Source organism: Tachypleus tridentatus, chromosome 8 (assembly GCF_004210375.1).
Source record: "Tachypleus tridentatus isolate NWPU-2018 chromosome 8, ASM421037v1, whole genome shotgun sequence".
Taxonomy (NCBI): domain Eukaryota; kingdom Metazoa; phylum Arthropoda; class Merostomata; order Xiphosura; family Limulidae; genus Tachypleus; species Tachypleus tridentatus.
In genome coordinates this window covers 69,431,861-69,452,294 of record NC_134832.1, presented here as the reverse complement: position 1 = coordinate 69,452,294, position 20,434 = coordinate 69,431,861, and the positions used below count along the sequence as shown (strand labels likewise).

General features: G+C 33.5%; 1 long non-coding RNA gene across 16 annotated transcripts in view; it reads left to right on the top strand.

Moving 5' to 3' along the window:
* Window positions 1–13,186: 13,186 nt before the first annotated feature.
* The window catches only part of LOC143222585 (uncharacterized), a 69,350-nt gene continuing 62,102 nt past the window's right edge, over window positions 13,187–20,434 (top strand). For 14 of the 16 annotated variants that reach the window (XR_013012348.1, XR_013012351.1, XR_013012353.1 and 11 more), the window contains exons 1-3: window positions 13,199–13,693; window positions 17,554–17,627; window positions 18,134–18,169. This is a non-coding gene — a long non-coding RNA (uncharacterized LOC143222585). Of the gene's footprint in view, window positions 13,694–17,553; window positions 17,628–18,104; window positions 18,170–20,434 lie in introns of all 16 variants that reach the window. The other 2 variants (XR_013012357.1, XR_013012356.1) reach the window with 2 other exon arrangements.

Below are 20,434 nucleotides of genomic sequence, written 5' to 3'. Positions count from 1 at the left end.
GGTTCTACGTCATCAGTCAGTGTTTCCAACCACAATGTAGGTTCTACGTCATCAGTCAGTGTTTCCAACCACAATGTGGGTTTTACGTCATCAGTCAGTGTTTCCAACCACAATGTGGGTTCTACGTCATCGGTCAGTGTTTCCAACCACAATGTGGGTTCTACGTCATCAGTCAGTGTTTCCAGCCACAGTGTGGTTTCTACGTCATCAGTCAGTGTTTCTGACCACAATGTAGGTTCTACGTCATCAGTCAGTATTTCCAACCACAATGTGGGTTCTACGTCATCAGTCAGTGTTTTCAACCACAGTGTGGTTTCTACGTCATCAGTCAGTGTTTCCAACCACAATGTAGGTTCTACGTCATCAGTCAGTGTTTCCAACCACAATGTGGGTTCTACGTCATCAGTCAGTGTTTTCAACCACAGTGTGGTTTCTACGTCATCAGTCAGTGTTTCCAACCACAATGTAGGGTCTACGTCATCAGTCAGTGTTTCCAACCAAAATGTAGCTTCTACGTCATCAGTCAGTGTTTCCAGTCAACTTCCAAATCTAGAGTACAGTTTACATATCACATTATAGCCTGTATCCTGGGGATCCTTTTAATTGGTGCAGAGTTTTTATTTTTGTTCGGATTTATTTTTGTGTTTATTACAAATATATGTTATACAGTATATTAATTATAGAAATGTAAACTAATTTGTTATCGATAAATGCTATACCTCTGAAACGTTATAAATGCAAAACTATGCCATGCAAATTAAATGTAGAACTGTTTGTTTATTTTTATTTAAAGTTAGCTACACAAATACACAATGGGCTATCTGTGGCTCCCCATCACGCTAACCTATACTTATTTTCTAGCATTATAAGTCCACAGAAATATAGAAGTGAAAGCCATTGAGTCATTGTTTAAGTAATACATATTAACACATACCTGCATAAAACATAGTGGAGTTTTAGACAAGTAAAAAAAAATAGCGTATTTAAAAATGTAAAATATGCCATATATCTGAAGTCTTATTTTACAATACAGTAAAACTACATTTACCAAAATCATAGTGTGTTGTTGTTTTCAATCATAAGACACTTTTAAAGTGACTCTAAAAGCAAAAACTATAAATCTAGTGTTACAATATGAAATGATCAATGTTGACATTCGTCTTGTGGTTATGGCATCACTTCTAGCAGCACGCCTTCTGACAATAGTGACATGATCATATTATGCTGCCTGATGACATCCTCGTTTTTGGGAGAAACATGGGTTTTCATAATAAGTATTTGAAAAAAAAATGATATTAAATTTGGTTATTACTCCAACTTGTATATTAATTAATTTAATTTTGCATATCACATACATATCCATCACCTAATTAATTTATTAATATTTAATTAAATAAAGTATTACTTAGATATTAATTAAGAATTTGCACTTCACCATATATTAATCACATTATTAATTAATCTTTAATTAATAAATCTCCCCCAGTAACACCTCAACCACCCTCCCTCCTGGTATGTCCTTTGGCAGATAGTGCATGGCCAGCAAGATCTGCTCACATCTCTGATGATTCCTGGGCAATGAACATAACTAGTGGATCTATCTGCTATTTTCTTTGCTCTTAGGTGTCCTTGCACAGTCAACTCGTGAATTTGTTCCATCAGTTGAGTCCTGTATTCTGTTGTTTTGATTTGCTGCACTTCCCCAGTATAATTTCTCTGTTTGATTTGGTACAGCAATTCCTTCTAATACTCTGCTCTATAAGTGCTTTACCCATTTGTCTTCTGCTCGATTTTTTCCCATATTTTGTCACAAAGATTGTGCAGTGAAAAGTGTTTCTTTTACGCTTCCTTCAATTCCTGCAAACCTATATTCGTGATATCACCTTTTGACCTTTGTAAGATCTTCGTGTTATGTTTGCTCTTATTTTCTTGAGTTCTATTGGTGACTGCCAGTGCTTCTTCCTTTATATATATATATGTCTTTCATACATATAGTCTTTGATAGGTCTGATATTGCACTCCCTTTTGTTTCTCTATTCTGTTGGTACCATCTCCTTTGTACCAATTTTCTCCCAGGTATTGTCCCAAAGTTTCTGCAATGGAGGGACTTTCATTTATGATTCCTTCAGTTCCTACATTCCTACATTCAGGATGTCCCCTTTTTGACACTTGTAAGGTCTTGGTGTCTTGCTTGCTCTTCTTTTCTTGACCACTAGTGGTGACCACCAATGGTTCATCAATCTTCTTTCGGTCTAGTATCTGAGTTTCTACTAGCTGGTATGTTTTAAACAATTTGGTCAAATGTGGATGTTTTATACTGTTGTCTCCAGGTCTCCCACATAATATAATGCATTTATCTTTATTTTCTTATGGTGATGGCTTTGAGCCGTGGAGCCGTTATAATACGACGGTCAATCCCACTATTCGTTAGTAAAAAGAGTAGCCCTAGAGTTGGCGGTGGGTGGTGATGACTAGCTGCCTTCCCTCTCGTCTTACACCACTAAATTAGGGACGGTTTTCTATATCCATAAAATATTAATTACTAATTTGAAATCATTCTTTTCCCAACTTGTATGTCTACAGTGAAGTTATAATTTATGAAGCTTCTGTAATAAATAATCATTTTCTTTGAAACAAACATGGATTTTTAAAGCGATAAAACAGACAATTTTTAAATACTCTATAACTTTTTATTTTCTATTTACATAGATTTTATTTTAATTTTTTTATCGATGTGTAGTTTGTGAAAATTCGGGACAAGAAAACATAAATCGAGTTCCACTGTCTCTTATTAGTGAAGAAAATCGTCCGATCGTAGAAGTTCTTCTGTTGTTGTCTAGCATCTGGCTTTCTAATTCGGTTAAACACTAGTCAAAAAATTCTTGTGGATCTAAATATGTTTCAGGAGCTTACGTTTCTCAATTTTTCTATCTACTCTAGTCCTCTGAACCTTCTGATTCTGATGATTTCCTTTCATGAAACAAATCTCGCAGTTCTTTAAAGTAAAGAGGTCTCTTTGATTTATATTTCGTAAATTTGTTGTGACGTCTACAATGTGAAGGTACCTTCTTCCTTTCAGTTAACAGAGTTTCCGATATATATGAGAATATTGGTTGATAATAATGAGGCTGTGTTGATATAAAATATTTGGCATGTGATCCTTCAAGACTCGTGATAATGTTTGTTATTTTACTTGAGGCATTACTATTTTGAATGTCCTTCCTATTGGTAAAAACATTCGCCTTTGTTTCTTTCTAAAAATAACAAGAATCAGGATAGGTTGATGTTAGTTATCATTATATAGAAATTACCTCTTGGAAATTAATACAATGAAACTACCGATAACTGGGCTATATAAAATTAGTGGATATCAATTAAAATATGTTTTCGAACAACACTTCTATTGAAATATCCAAATTTTGAGCAAACTGATCGACTCTCTATATTGATTTCTAACAAGTGAAAAGGGAAGGTAATGTTTATCTTATGCATATCGAAATATTTAAAACTTTACTTCGGGGAAAAACTCTGCAGAAAGTATGATATGTCTGCAGTACTAAACAGAACAAAATGTAAACAATTACTAACAAGCGTTATTAGAAATTTGAGAATTTCAAAAATAATCAAACTAAAAAAGAAATTGAAATAAAAAAACGTTGGTACTAACAACTATACTTTTGAGAATGATAAATTGCGTGATGTATATTTTAATTTAGTTGCTGCAATTATCGAGAATTTCACTCTACGTTGTTTTTGTTGGTTTTTATCAGAAAACTTCAAAACGGACTATCTGTGTCTGCTCACCAAACAATTTTTTCACTTAAAACTAAAACCAAACACATTTTTACAGTTAAAACTATAACAAAACAACTTTTTACACGTAAAACTATAACAAAACATCTTTTTACACTTAAAACTAAAACCAAAGACCTTTTTACACTTAAAACTAAAACCAAACAACTTTTTACACGTAAAACTACAACAAAACAACTTTTTACACTTAAAACTCAAACCAAACACCTTTTACACTTTAAAACCAGACTTTTAGAGTTATAAGTCTTCGTTCGTATTACTGGGCTCCACCAGATGTCCTTAATCTATGGGTGCCTTTGTATTTAAAATTCGAATATTTTAATATTTGTTTGGAAGCAGTTTAACGTCGAGATGGCGCTGTGAAATTCATCAATATCGATTTGAACGAAAGCGCAAAAAAGAATACGAACACGACAATTCTGTTCCGATCTAAATTACAAAACTGATCCTAAACAATTCTGGACACACTTGAAAAGATTTACAAATACAGGAACAACAAACACAGTATATCCACCACTTGAACTGGATGGAGAAACAGCATACACTAACACAGAAAAAGCCGAGATATTTAAAAAACACCTAGAAAACACGTTCAAGACACATCATGAACCAGACATGAACAGATACTTCTTTAATACAGTTAACAGCTTTATTGATCACAACAGAAGCATTTTTACACCTAAATTTCCAGTCAACACTATTATACACCAAGAAAAAACAAAATACTGGAGCACTCATCAACTGATTAAACATATCACTGTAACAGAAGTCGTAACTGCTATTAACAACACAAAAAACAAAGCCCCTGGTGAAGATGGTATTCAAGCTATCCTCCTAAAACACGGCACTCAGAGATTATATGAACTCCTAACAGCTTTATTTAATCTATCACTATCAGCAGGACATATCCCCGTTTCTTGGAAGGAAGCAATAATTTTAATGTTCCAAAAACAAGGAAAGCCAGCGAATAAACCAAACAACTACTGCCCGATTAGCTTAACCAGTTGTATTGGCAAAGTATTAGAAAGGATAATTAGTAATCGTCTGTCAGTATACTAAGAAGAAAATTCAAAATTACCAGAAATTCAAAACGGATTTCGAAAGTACCGCCAAACTACAGACCACCTGATTCGACTTACAGAATCAATTACCGACAGCTTCAACAAAAATGAATGCACTGTAGCTTGCTTTCTCGACATTGAGAAAGCTTTTGACACAGTGTGGCATAATGGTTTACGTCATAGATTACATGAAATGGCATTACCCCAGGAAACTATTCGCTGGCTGTCCAACTTCCTGGAAAACAGAATGTGCAAAGTAAATGTGAATGGGGCCCACTCAGGGTCCTTTTCACCCGAAGCAGGAGTCCCGCAGGGAGGGGTTGTTACCCCTATATTATTTATCATGTATGTGAGTAATATGCCTCTGTCGGACCTAAATTTAGGTTTTGCATCACAGTTCGCTGACGATGTGGCAGTCTGGAAAAGTGCCCCACTCCGTCAATAGCAGCAACGAACCTACAACCAATTATAAATAACATCGAAGAATACTGCCAGAAATACAGAATCAAAATCAATATTCCGAAAACCCAAGTGATACTATTCAGCAGACTGAACAAGCTGAAAAAAGATCCACCAAAGCTCTACATGAATGGATCACTTTTACTGACTGCCACATCTGCTAAATTTCTAGGTCTAACATACGACTCAAAATTAACGTGGTTACCGCACACTAAAAATATAATGAAACGAATCTGGAAAATAGCAAACTATGCAAGAAGTCTTTCATGTAAAAACCAAGGAACGTCTCCAGGTAATATACTCAAAATCTACAAAACGTACATTAGACCCGTAATAGAATATGCATCACCTGCCTGGATTAACATAGCACCCACACATTTACAGAATCTTCAACGAATACAAAATTCAGTTCTAACTTCGGCATATAAAGTACCACGAAGCACTTCATCCACATTTATGCACAAATATGCAAACATAGACACAATATCTGAAAGACTCTTGCATAATTCTCTAAAATATTTCAATAAGAATTGGCATAAGAATAACTTAATGTGTGATCTCGACAGATACCACGTACATGATGTAAATAGTCCTAAATACCTCTCCCCTTTTAACATGTATTTAAGAAATGTTACTCAAGCTGGCCACCTTGCACTAGACAATTAATTTTTTTTAATCTATTTATTTATTATTTTTATTTTATTTTATTATTATTTTTTATTACTATTATTGTTACTACAAGTAGTAGTAGCATTTCTCTATGGAGAAAAACAACAAGGAGAAAAATTACAAAAAAAAAAGACTTTTCTTGTGCGTCCATGCATGGACTGTGCCCTGAAATGGGCCTGAGTACGATATTATACTTTTTCTCAGGTCCTAAGCTTAAAAAAAAAAATCCTTACGTCAGACGCTATCAATGTTCGGGAGGGAGGAAGAGGTCTGATGTACCTGACCCTCCTGGGTATTTAACATCGATACCCTAATACCCACACGGTGAAACTCAAACACGACAATAATGATGCTTCATAAAAAGTAAAATAAAATACATTTTTAACTCTATGTGGTGCGTAAATGAGTCCAGTGTTTTTAATTAGAAAGTTTCTAGCTAGCATAAATGTAAACTTGTTAGATAATTTCTGCTGTTTAAAATCTTGGCATGACGAAAGGGGTGTTTGAACATCAGATAAGACACATCAAAGTTCTACAGTTATCCAAGCAAAGAAGATTTGGGTAATGCCGGTTTGTTAAACAGCAAAAGAAAATAAGCAAATATACATGTCCCGGCATGGCCAGGTGGTTAAGGCGCTCGGCTCGTAATCCGAAGGTCGTGAGCTCGAATCCCCGTCACACAAGAGTTGGCGGTGGGTGGTGATGACTAGCTGCCTTCTCTCTAGTCTTACACTACTAAATTAGCAGTTGTAGTATATGAAGGATGGAAGTCCTCACATTATACATCATACGTATATATGTCTCTCTACTACTAAATGGAATGAGTACAACCCAACTTTACGAGGTAATGACTCATAAATAGAGTCATGCAGTACAAATCTATAGAACAAACATTTATTAAAGGTTTGGAGACGGCTTGAATGGTAATGAAGAAAATACTCTTATATACCAGCGCAAGTACTAGTCCCCTGGACGAAATTTACGTAAATTCATAATTAATGAAAAGTTATCTAACGACATGAAGAATTGTCTCCCTTATATGTGACCAGATCAATGAAAACCATGAGATAAAATACTGATAAAACGCCTTCCTTTCCCCGTAGCGGGCTTAGAACCATAATTTGAAACAGCTTCTATCCAAGTGGAACGGTTTTAAAATGGTCATATTAGAAGCATCTTTCATATACTTTCCCAAATGTTAATACAGTAGAAAATATGTAATTTTTACAATTTTGTTGTTCATACATTTCACTTTATACTTTGAGTACATAGATTAACAAGAATATCAGGTTATACTTTTGTTGCTAAGCGACATGGCATAAAGTTGTTGTTGTATACCTATAACAAGTCAAGATTCATCCGTAACTGTGTCAATAGCGCAATAACTATGAAAACACATGACTCATAAACAGTCAATAGAGTACAACAATTTCGAAAATGTTTTGAGATGGCTGCAATGATAAAGAAGAAACCTGTATTATATGTATATATCTACACACAACGTCTCTAGAAGCTGTTATCAAGTATCCATTTAAACTGACTACAATTTCCTTCTAAAAATCGATACCATTAAATTTAAACGTTTCTTATGAGGTGGAAGATTAGAGTGTAAAGTTTATAACCTTAATACATTATATTTATAACGGTGTCTAAACTTCATGCAGAACACCAGCATAAAATGTATAGAAAGTAAGTAAATATATGTGACTGAAGGTATATTACATTCTTGTTATGTTCGTCTATTTGTGCTCTACCCACCACAGCTATCGATAGCCGGTTTCTAGCATTGTAAGTCCCAGACACTCGGTATGAAATGTGATGACATTTCCCGTTATCACAATACTTACTTTAGGAAGATGAAAATTCTGGACTTTTTGGCCCTCTTCTCTTTTACACTTTTACATTTTCTCTTATCGTCTCTATTAACAGACTGGTCTTCATCTTTTGTGGTACAAGTGAATATTTAATTTTTTTCTATCATCTTTATTTGTATGGTCTTCTGTGTTAGCTGATTTTACTGTTTTATATCTACAACAATTGCACTTCCAAATAATGACACTACAAAAGAAAAGCGCTAATAAATAACATGGATGATTTAATTTGACTCTTATTTGTACATCAGTGTTATGTCAATTAAAAATGGAATATAATTATAATCTAGAAATAATAATATTTAACAACGACAGCCACAGGGACGTTCTCTCCCAGTGGAACGTCAGTACGTATATGAACATATAACACTAAAATAGGCGGGTTCAGTTCCCCACGGTGAACATGGCAATTTGACCCCTGCTGCATCTCTTTAAAATAAAGTTAACAAATGTAAACAGGAATAAAATGTTATGGCTTAAGAGGGATAATTGAATAATTATTATACTCGCTGATAAATTTCAATTTTAAGACCATATTGAAATAAACTGAAAATCATTAATTAGTTAAAGAACTTTTTTGAATGAAAATGCCTTTTATATTTATCTTAATTACTCGAATTGTAATAATTTAGGTTACCCATATTTTACACGTTTCAATTTCAAGTATTTCTACTGACACGCACAGTACCTTATTGTATTTACATATAAAAAACAGGTTGAACAATAACATACTTACAAGGAATGTTTTTCATCATAAGAACTTGTATTATTGTAAAAAAGTGATCCACAATTTAAGCTTTAAGTGAATCTCCACACTTAAAATACACTTTATTGTAAACTAATGATGCTAATTTCCCCTTATATATTTCTTTTTTAATGCAAGCGTTTGTAACCTTTTGATTATTTATCATTCTAATTAAAATAAAGTAACTAATATTTTTTTATTTCTCAGCCCCTTTAAATTCATTATTAAGTATATACACACATGGTTCAACTATTAATAACATAGAACTTATATTAAGATCTATTAAACAAAACATAAAAAAATACTGTTTTGTTCTTACCTTAAAAAAATTAACAAAAGTGGTATCCCTACTGCAGCAGTTACCAATGGAATCGTATGTTCTGACATGGATGGTGCTGAAATGGAAAAATACAAGTTAAAAAGAAAGTTAGTCAAGTGCAATTTGTTTTTGTTATATGATAGTATTGGAGGAGGCTACGTTTCATTTGGTATACTTACAGTGAAAATAACAAGATAACCACAGCGTTCTGAGTTACTGGAATCGAAGAAGTTCCACTCTTTATTCAAACACGTATAAGTTTAATGCACATGGATAAAACAGTACAGGTAAAGAAGTGTGAAGTATCACTTTAGATTAACTTTCTTCCTTGATAATCCAAGTAAAGATATTTACTTATCATATCTTATGACAACAAAATACACTGACTGTGTTTTCATATCAAATCAGGATGATCATTTTGATGCGTCACGTGACTGACCGCCATTACATCAGTTATATATATTCGTAACAAGACAAAAGGCAAATGTAACGAGTTCTCAGACTTCCAAGAATGTATGATTGTCGACACTGACTTACTAGCAATTTGTAATCTGAATACTGTTTATATGTTTCACTATTCAAAGAAATCTGTAATTAGTGTATAAATGAACTACAAACGAAAGAGAATATATTGGAAAACTATCGGTAACAATTCAAAGGGAAAGTACATGGACGGTCTTTTGTTGTAAACTAATGTAAAACTCTGCTCTAGTCAACCAGTTTTTATAAAATAGTCAAGGTTTAAATAATACAACAATACTAGGAGGAGGAAAATACTTAAGACATACAATTACTGGTCCAAAAACTTACTTCAGACAACAGAAAAGCTCAAACTGTGAACAGTGAATTAGTGGGAATGATAGACGTGGTTTGGTGAATCATGTTTTACCTAAGTTACTATGAGTGGTGAAATGGTAAGAGATTTATTATTTAGAATAGAAAATAATGTCCACAATGTACTGGAATATTATAAGAGATCGGGTCTTCACACCTTACTACATTTTTTACCTTCATGAATAAGGGATTGAAGAAATTTAATGGGAAGAAAGAACAGCACGCGTCAACACAAACATCGTCACAGTAATATTTTTCCATCACGACATTTTGTCACCAACCTTTCCACACTTATTATCTCACGTTAAAGGTACGTTTTACGTAATCTTATATGTAGCATAACTTACATTTTCTTGGAGAAGGAACGTATGTTTCTTCCACCGTTCCTGTTTGACTTGGATCTAAGAAAAAAGCTTGAAATGTTTACAATGTTAACTTTGACAATTAAAAATAAAATAATGGATGAAGTATATAATAACTAATTTACTGCTTAGTTTGTTCAAAACAGTTTTCCTTTTTCGATTTATTTAAAAATTATAATTCACAAATACTGATCACACATATAAACGCTTTGAAGGAAAGCACAACTTACAACACAGGTTATGTCTCAGTATGAGTCCTTCAGGACATTGGTAGTTTTCACGAGGTTGTACGCATGCTAAAATAAAGTATAAGATGGTTCGTAGTTAGAGTATTGTTGACATAAGAAATAATATTTTTGCACTGTTTATTTGTAATTTAGCACAACACTACATCATGGGCTATCTATGCTCTGCCCATCACGAATATCGAAACCCGGTTTCTAGCATTGGAAGCACGCAAACAGTTTGCTGGGCCACTTGGGGAATTTTTTGACCTGATATGACACTTTAGGCTCATAACAAATTATTAACTACTTTTCTTCGTGAAAGCTCATACATTGGAAATCTAACAAATATAGTTGATGGCTTATCTTGCTCTTTATCTATTGTATCGTAAGTCACAGGAGGTTTCAAATCAATGTATTTTCATAATTAATAATAAATAAGGATTTACAATGCTAAAGTTAAGGGTTCGATTTCCCCTCGGTTGGTACAGCGGATATCCCTTTGTAGCTTTCCTATATGAAAAACGCAAATTTTGGTAATTAAAGGCCCGGCATGGCCAGATGTGTTAAGGCATTCGACGTGTAATCTGAGGGTCGCAGGTTCGAATCCCCATCACACCAAACATGTTCGCCCTTTCAGCCGTGGGGCCTTATAACGTGACGGTCAATCCCACTACACCCAGATCGAATTGGTCAGTAAAGAGTAGCCCAAGAGTTGGCGGTGGGTGGTGATGAACAAAAGAAACATTTTTCTGCTATAACACTGTAGCATTTTGTAATTTCAATATTTTCACAGACGATTAAAGAAATCATTCAACACTTTTGATTTTTTAAAATTATTTGTTCTATGACTTGTAAAGAAAACAACAAAACCTTTCTAATTTCTAACATAAGGTTATCTCGTTTTCTGACTTCACGGAATGTCTAATTTCATTAATTGTGTTATGCTATTGATTAAATTTATTCATATCTATGTGTGTATTTAGTTATTGTATATGATAAAATAGGCCCGGCATGGCCAAGCGCGTAAGGCGTGCGACTCGTAAGCCCGCGTCGCGCTAAAACATGCTCGCCCTCCCAGCCGTGGGGGCGTTATAATGTGACGGTCAATCCCACTATTCGTTGGTAAAAGAGTAGCCCAAGAGTTGGCGGTGGGTGGTGATGACTAGCTGCCTTCCCTCTAGTCTTACACTGCTAAATTAGGGACGGCTAGCACAGATAGCCCTCGAGTAGCTTTGTGCGAAATTCCAAAACAAACAAACAATATGATAATAATAAATCAAAAATTATTTCGTAATGATAAATTTATATCTGCAGACAAGTTTGATTTTCAACATTTTAACACCTCAGGCTTAACGCGGAAACAATGGCGGTGAGCTGTATGTTGGTAGTTGGAAAGGTGATTTCATGGATTTTGGAAAATTAATGTACAATCATTAAATATATATCGAACTTATAACACTTTACGTAAATTGTAGTAAAAATGGATGGAATCCGATTCATAATTTAAAGTTTTTTTTAACTTCTAAACACTACCAAAATCGATTCTTATAAGCATTTACCTTCCAAGAAATGAGTGATGAAAATTGGTTTGTGTGCTTTTATCTCCCAGTTTTTTGAGTATTCAATAACGCACTTATACACACCGGTATCAGAAAAATCAAATTTATAAATCATTAAATCACCCGTGGCTTTGTTTACTCGAATTTTATCATCGTCTGTTGCTATTCCACCGTAGGGGCCAAACCAATAATACTGGAAAACATCAATGGTATAAGTTTTGATCCCATAGCTGTCAGGGACACACGGAATCACCTGTGGGGCGCCAAGTATAATACTTTGAGGTTTAAGCTTTATGTGTCCAGGCATTGCTATTATTACAGCATATAATGCTGTAAAAATCAATGTTTTAAAAAAGAACTTCACCATCTCTATATCTTAAAGTTTGCTCGCAGTAGTAACTTGAACGTTTTCCAAAATGTCTCCTAATTATCTCTGTTGCTAAGATACTGTTTCATTGTTAATATTATAAATATTGTAAGCACGTAAGAACTACAAACAATATATCATAAAAGTTACGGAGTTCCGGATTAAACGCTAAAAGCTGACAAAGTACAGAAACTAAAACGTGTGAAATTTATGATGAGGCTACAGAAACCACAACTCTATTTTTACACAGCTTTGATTTGAATTTAAAATAAATAAATTCAAATATGTGTGAAAAAAACGTCCAGTGTTTACGTTATTTTTATCACAAAATAAGATATTGTTGTTTCACATCATGCTTAGAGGCAACGAAGAAACACCACAACAATATATCATAAAAGTTACGGAGTTCCGGAATAAATACTAAAAGCTGATAAAAGTTACGGAGTTACGGATTAAACGCTAAAAGCTGACAAAGTACAGAAACTAAAAGGTGTGAAATTTATGATGAGGCTACAGAAACCACAGTTCCATTTTTAAAGAGCTTTGATTTGAATTTAAAATATACAAATTGAAATATGTGTGAAAAACATCTAATGTTTACGTTATTTTATTACAAAATAAGACATTGTTGTTTCACAATAATACTTGCTAAATAATCACAATTATTGTTGTGAAAATAGTTCAAACAACTCGCCTGGCAGGTAAATTATATATACGGAATTTAAAAAGTTTCTATTCTTCCCTTAAGTTTCCCAATTTGAGTTAAAATATTAAAAATAAAAGCATCATAAACAAACTGTTTACATACTGGTTGGAACAGAATTACAAGAAAAAGAAATTTATTTATTTTCTCCCATGAAGATACCTAGGGGGCTGAATATAAAAATCGTGGAGTTAATTACATCACAGGCCTAATATCAATGTCTTCTCACAAGTATAATTAATTGTGATCACACTCTATCAGTTTAGAAAACGTCTTCACCGTAAGATTCGTTGCTGTGACAAGCTGCTTATATAAAGATTGTGCTTATTGTGTTTGGTCGTCGGCAATGGATAGGACAAAGTATAGTTGAAATAATATTGTACATGTTTGTTTTTGAAAAATTCGTGAGTGCTTACGAAGCACATGAGGTAGATATAGCACAGAGTGCTGGTTTTGTAACTGTGGCTGGAGGTGCAAGCAACCCTGTTAATGGAATTATCTGCAATTATTCAATGAGAGACTGGTCGTTCTGTGAGTCAGCCACTTTCTCTTGAAGTTATTCACCTCATGAACAATCTGAACCTGTTCATTCCGAGAAAGATTTTTATAGCCTTTTTCCACCACAGGATTTTCTCATGTTTCCCTGTACACCTCCTGCAGAGTCAGCTCGGTCTAATATTGCGTATTTAGGTATGATTTCTCAGGTATGTGATGTTTTATTCCTTTTATGATTTCCTACAATCCTCATCCTTTTTTGTTGTATGATAGTTCTCAGTTCTTCTTTACCATATTTAGTTTTCCCACTTTCTTTGGATATTAGGGTTCATACAAAGCATTTTACTTCATAATTGGTTGAGAGTTCCAGCATGTCTTGCTTCCTATATACTGTGGACAGTTTGTTTGACGAACCATCAAGTAGCCTATCTGTTGTAAGACTCACAGGTGTTGGAATCTATTTTGCCAATTTGGGAGTACCCCCTGACTTCCAGTGCTTTTAACCCATGCCTCTGTATTATCCTTACTTTTGTGGTATTTATCTACCATACATTTACTTTCAGGTACTCTGTACGAAAGTCCTGAGGTATTTGAGGAACAGCCTCTCCTTTGTTACTTCTAAGATAACTCATTTTTCATTCTCTACTCTCACCTTGCATACATAATTTTTCTGTTGTTGAAACATACTGGGTCAAAATGCAGCCTTCTGTCAGATTTATTTGCTGCCCACTTAGGAAATCATGTGTAGCTCTGTTTCTTAGTATATTTTCAAACGTATTCCAGACCCTTTGGAAATGTATGCTGGGAACACCTGCATCAACACTCTACCCTTTCATTTTTGGTAGCACATTTGCCACAGTTGGAATCAAGACAAGCCCCTATTCCTGTTTCCCATCCTAGTGCTCCCCAGCTTTTACCTGTTCCTCTTTCCAGGTGTTTTTTTTCAGTGTAGATCATCATTAATATCAACAGTACCAGTTGATAACTGGATGGGAGCTCAGTTGTGTGACTTTCTTCCCTTGGCAGTGTTTCACCACAGATTGGTGGATTATTTGGACATGTCCTATGCTTCCTTTACCTTCCTCTTTTATCACATATATCCATTTCTTTCCTTCCTCAGGATCCCATTAACAGCCAGCTTCTGTTGGAGGTAGTTCAAGACCTTCTGTCCAACAGAACATTGAATCTGGAAATCATCTCTTTCACAGTTTCTATTCCAGCTGTTTGTTGTTGTCATTAAAACTGAAGACTGGCTATCTGTCATAGTCTTTCAATCAGTTTCTCAGTCTCCTTTTTTTGTTTTATAATATAGAGTAAAAGCAAAAAAACATAAGTTTTGCACATTGTAGTGAATATGTTTGACTTCCTCCTTCAATTATACTTTATCTGTATTGTGGAGGCAGGGCTGAATTATTTATTAGGCACAGTGCCTAGGGCCTATGAAAACTATAGGTCCATGAAAATTTTCCATAAAAGTTAATTTTTGGTTTAACTTATATGGCTGGTAGGGCCTACAAACAGTAGGTGCCTACGTCTTACAATCGTCTTGATACAGCATGGTGGAGGAACTTGGGATTGTTCTGGTTGTTTCTCATCAACTGTCTTTTGTGTAGCTTATTCTGAAGATGTTATTTGTCTTAGGTTGGTTCTGGTCAATTTCTCTCTCATACACATTTTTTCAATCCAGGTCATCAGGTTTTCTAAGTTGATATACCATTTTGAATTCTTAACATACGCTCTCTTCAGGAGTCAGGGGTTTGATATCCCTTCTGGTCTCATTAATTTTAGGTGAAGATGGTATGATCCTCATTCTACACCTACCCTCTATCTGTGTCAGTTTCCAGCAGCATAGATTTTGGATGTAGTTGTCAAGTACAGTCCATCATGCCCTAGCCACTTTGTGTCTCGGGACACTTCCATTTTTCCCCAATACTAATTAGATTTACTTCTCAGTTTTTGTCTACCAGAATATACAACACATTTCCCAGATTGGTGAAGAGTATGGCTGGTTTAGAAATAGTGTAGTCTCCCACATCATGTCTTCATATCTAATACTTTAGACTCAAGGTGTGCCCTTCGTACTCTTTCAAAGGGTGCTTCTTTTCATCCCTTGTACCAATTCAGTGTGTGATTCTATCTGATTATATAAGCACAGCTGATGTACCATATTAGAAGTTAGTTTTTCTATACATAAAATGTACTTCCTCTCCACTCAAAATGAGTGATTCAATTCTTCACTAAAACTCAAAACAGTAATTTGATAGAACTGAATAGAGGAAGTCGCACGTATAATGAGTGTATAGCACTTTCCTTTGTGGAGGATTATCCATGATAATTTGCATGAGAGACATTAAAATGAGTCATTTCCAAAGGAAGGGAGGAAAAGACTTGTGGCATGTTTTTCTTTCTTTTTTTTCACATAAAGGGCAGCACTAAATGAGACTAGTTATATGAAATACATTTTCAGTATAGGAAACATAACTTTCACTGTTGCCCTGCTTAACATCTTATTTTGTTGAAAATCACCTATATTTTTATGAAAATTGGGATCATCTAGAAATTTTTCCCTCTCTCTAGTATGTTTTCTTGGCCTCCAAATTAACAAGGCGCCTTATATTCAATTTTATATTGTAAGCCTCGATATGGATATGTCATCCAGTTGTAAAAGAGACCCAAGGCATCTCTCAGCCCTAACTTGTTAATTTGGAGGCCAAAAAAACATCCTGGACAGAGGGAAAAATTTCTAGAAGATCCCAAAAGATTAAAGAGTCAGTGAGTTTAGTACAAAGGTAGATAAAAAAGATTGAAGTAGGTGATGCAACTTTGAACATTTTACAGTTTTAAGTCAGCTTTATCATACTAATAAGATATAGTGTATAATGTAAGACAGTAGTGAAAAGGAAAGGATGGTTTTCTGTGGACAAATATTTAGTCCCATCTTTTTAAGTAAGGTGTACTTTTCCTGAATTCAGCTTGACAGTGAGGATGAATCACATATATTAACCTGGTTTTGCTTGTGTTATTCAGTTGTTATAGTAGTGAGGTGCAATGTATGTATAATGTAAGTACTGTGGTTCCTGGGACACAAACAGCACAGTATAAAGATAGACTTTAATACAATAACAGTTTCCTTACTTGACTATTTTCCATATATTACAACAAAGGTATTTCTGTTGAATTAGACAATGACTGAAGATGGAAATTGGTCATTTAGCAAACACATTATGCTATGATCTTTTTATGGATGATTTATGGACAAAATTGAAAGTGCTTTTGTTGTTATTTTTTAAAGCTTTTAACATCTGGGGAAATAAGGTTAACACAGTATATGCAAATCAAGAAATTTGAAGAGTTTGGAAAATTTGTACCTTATGGACCATCACACTTTAATGTTATTACCTTAAAATTGAAACTGTTTATTTAAACCACATCTGAAACATAAAACCATTTTTATCAAAATCTAATTTCAAAGATACCCAAGAATAATTAACTTCTTAAAGTTTTAGGTCAATTAGGAATTGTATTTTTGTTAATGAAATTTAGTTCTCTGTGAAGAGATTTATTTTGTTGTTGATTAATTAATGAAATTCTTATTGTAGTTTTGTTCTTATTTATTTTTCAGTTGTGTAAATAATCAGAATACTTAATAGTCTTACACAGTATTATTTGTTTAAGGGTTCATTTATCTTTTAAGAACAACTTTCAGGTTTCCTGCCTCCCTTGGAACTATTTCATTGTAAATCATGTTCAGTTTTGATGGCCATAATAATGCATTATTATGAAAATACTTCTTTCATTGCAGTAAGTTTCTACAAAAGTTGATGAGGTCAATCTTATTCCACACATTTTGATAAACTTATCACACAATCTCCACTGCATTTGGAGGTTGGCTTTTTTGACTATGTTGAAGCAGATCAAAGACAAAACCAAAACAGCATTTTATGCTTCAATAAAACTGAATTGTGTTGACAATCCAAATATTTTATGTTAAGGCCTTCAAAACAAATGCAGATAATAATTATTCACTAATGGATATAAACTAAACTGAGTTCTTTTTTGTCTTCAATAGTGTTTGCTAATTCAGAACCTGTTAGAGGGTTTGAAGAAGGTGCACTCCAGATGTGCTTTGCTGATCTTAGGCAGGTTAGTAAACCTTTACAAAACTCTACTATTTAAGTTCATATTAAAAGATATTACAAGTAATGTAAACATTGCTTTTGGACTAAATACATTTTATGTGGTTGCTGTAGAATAGTCATTAATATTGTATACGTATGTAACATAGCCATACATTATGTATATAGATATGTAATTAACAGTTAAATTATGGAAGACATTAAACCTTGAAGAATGATATATGCTCACAGGAAGAAAAGTATGCAACTCTCATGAAATGCCTTTCAAAAATGAAACTAGTTAATGAAATTATTTCCTTAAAACTTGATAACAAACTTTCATTAAAGTAAGTAGTTTCAGCAAAAGTTTTATTTTGTAAATATTTTTTGGATTTTTCTGATAAAATTCATTATTTAATGTAGTTATTTACACTTGGACTCTGAGTAGTTCACATGCAAAGTAATTTTTACATAAAGTATAAAAATAATACTTTTTACCTTACAGTTTTTACATTTCATTTGCATAACCTCTAGAACCTCACAAATGAACATCAGTTGCTGTTTTTTAAGGTAAATATTTGTACTTTATTTTCTCTTTTATGCACTGTATTACTAACTCTATTTATCATCATCAACAGAGAGTGCAGGGAAATGTTTTTAAAATTAACAAAAATGTGTACATACCTTTTACATCTTTATAGAAATTCACTAGTATAGTCATCTTTTTCACATATTTGTAATTTAACATCTTTATCTTTTCATTTATAGTTTATTTTTAATTCTCCTTTAAAATTCTTTGTCTATTTATTCTGATATGTTAACTGATACCAATAGGCCTTTTATGAAGAAGTTATTTTGAGAAATTCCCCACATAGATGTGTTGCCAAAACAGGATGGCTGTTATAGATACCATCTTGTTTATAAAGCTTTCACAATCCATGTAACAAGTTAAGCTTATAAAAACCATTAAATCACTCAAATAGGATTTTTAAAACATAAATTATACATAGTCAACTAAAATATAAAAATTAGATTTAAGTACAGTTCAACTGTCTCTAACTATAGCATTTTGAGGTAACAAACCACTGTAAGTGCTGTAGACAATAGTACTGCAGGCTGTTACTTTGACTTCAGTACAAAACTGTACACCAATTTCATATTAACTGTTGGTGGAATGGAGTGTACACTGAGCTCTTTATAACAGCTTTGTACATTTGTATTAACTAATTACTTGTACATCATAAATTTGTTTCCAAAGTATAGAAGATTGGCATAACACCCATAAAGGCTGTAAAATCTATTTCTCTTTTGCAGTGGATTGAGTTCTAAGACTGCATATATCGTATGTCTCAAAAGGACATGTGAAAATACATTGGCATCTAGACAGTTGTATGCATTGTGAGCTTATGTGTTTACAGTCAGTTTCTGTTAAATTGGAGATTTTTTTTATATAACTTGGATCATGTGACAAGCAAACTATTTATTTTAAATGTTTCTGTTGTAACAAAGAATTAAAACTTGGATAACATAAACATTAAATTATATACTATAATGTTAATTTCATTCACATGCATGGATTGTAAAGATGTTTAATTAAATTTTGCACATAATTCAGTAATTTGCATATAAATTAATTTTAAAATGCTGCTGTTCTGATCAGATAAACGCGTGACTTTCAGTGTTATTTTGTTTATCAACACTACTCATCATTGAGTTTCTGATGTGAGTACTTAAGACTATGTCATTTAAATGCTTCTGTGTGCATTTTAATGTGGAATTTTTTGCCTGTTGGCTTCAGTCAAGAACACTTTTTGTGTATCTGGGAACCAAATATATACACGAGATTTACATTCATTGTCAGTGACATCCGTCAATGTATTTATGGCATTTGTACTTGTGATTATAAATGTCACATATATGTTTGTAATTGATACATTTTTTGTTGACTTCGCTCTCTTGAACTTCGAGTAATCCAGTTACATGTCTTATCACAGCTGTAAATGAGAGTGACTTATTTTGTCACGTAATTCTTGGAATTGTGATTTCTTCATGAAGTTATTTGCTTTTATTCTCTTTTTTTTATATTTTTTCTGTTGACTAAATCACTGGACCTTTCTACAGGCTTTAAAAGAATTTCAAAGTAATTGTTAGTCAGATTGTTTACTTCTGTTATAATTATTTTGGTGAACTTTGTATTTGGTCATTCTAATTTGCTTGAGAAACATCTCTAGAATACTTTAGAATCCTCTTTTCTTAGTCTTGCCTGAAACATCAGTCTAGTCTAGTTATCTGAATGGTAAATGGTGAACAAGTTTTTGTATTTGTTTAGTTCATCCCATAGTTCTGATGCTCATGAACTGTCATGGTTAGTAACCTGTATGGTCACTTCTGTCTGATTGTTAAATGAGAACTTTTTTTTTTTATTAACTACTAGATACTAGTTACTCATTACTTTTATCCTGTGTTTTGACTAATAATCTGCTTCCATATTCTTGGAAATCTCAAAGAACTATTTATTTAGTGGTCGTGGCTGAAAATCAGTCATTAGTCTTTTTGATACAGAGACTGGTTTATATATATACAGTAGTTTTAATATTCAGTGACCATCATGGAGGTCTGTTTTTCTTTTTTTTAACTTAAGGGAGTTTCAAGTTTGTATTATGTGAATTTTGTTGCATATTGCTTTTTCTTTGTATTAGAGGATGATTTTGTGTGTGTCTCAGGTTAATAGGCTGGCTTTTATTGGTCACTAGCCATTGTTAGGGAAGGTTGTATAAAGTTTTACTTGTACAGGTCTCATGCTTGTCTAGGTACAAGGAAGCACTGTGCTGGTCT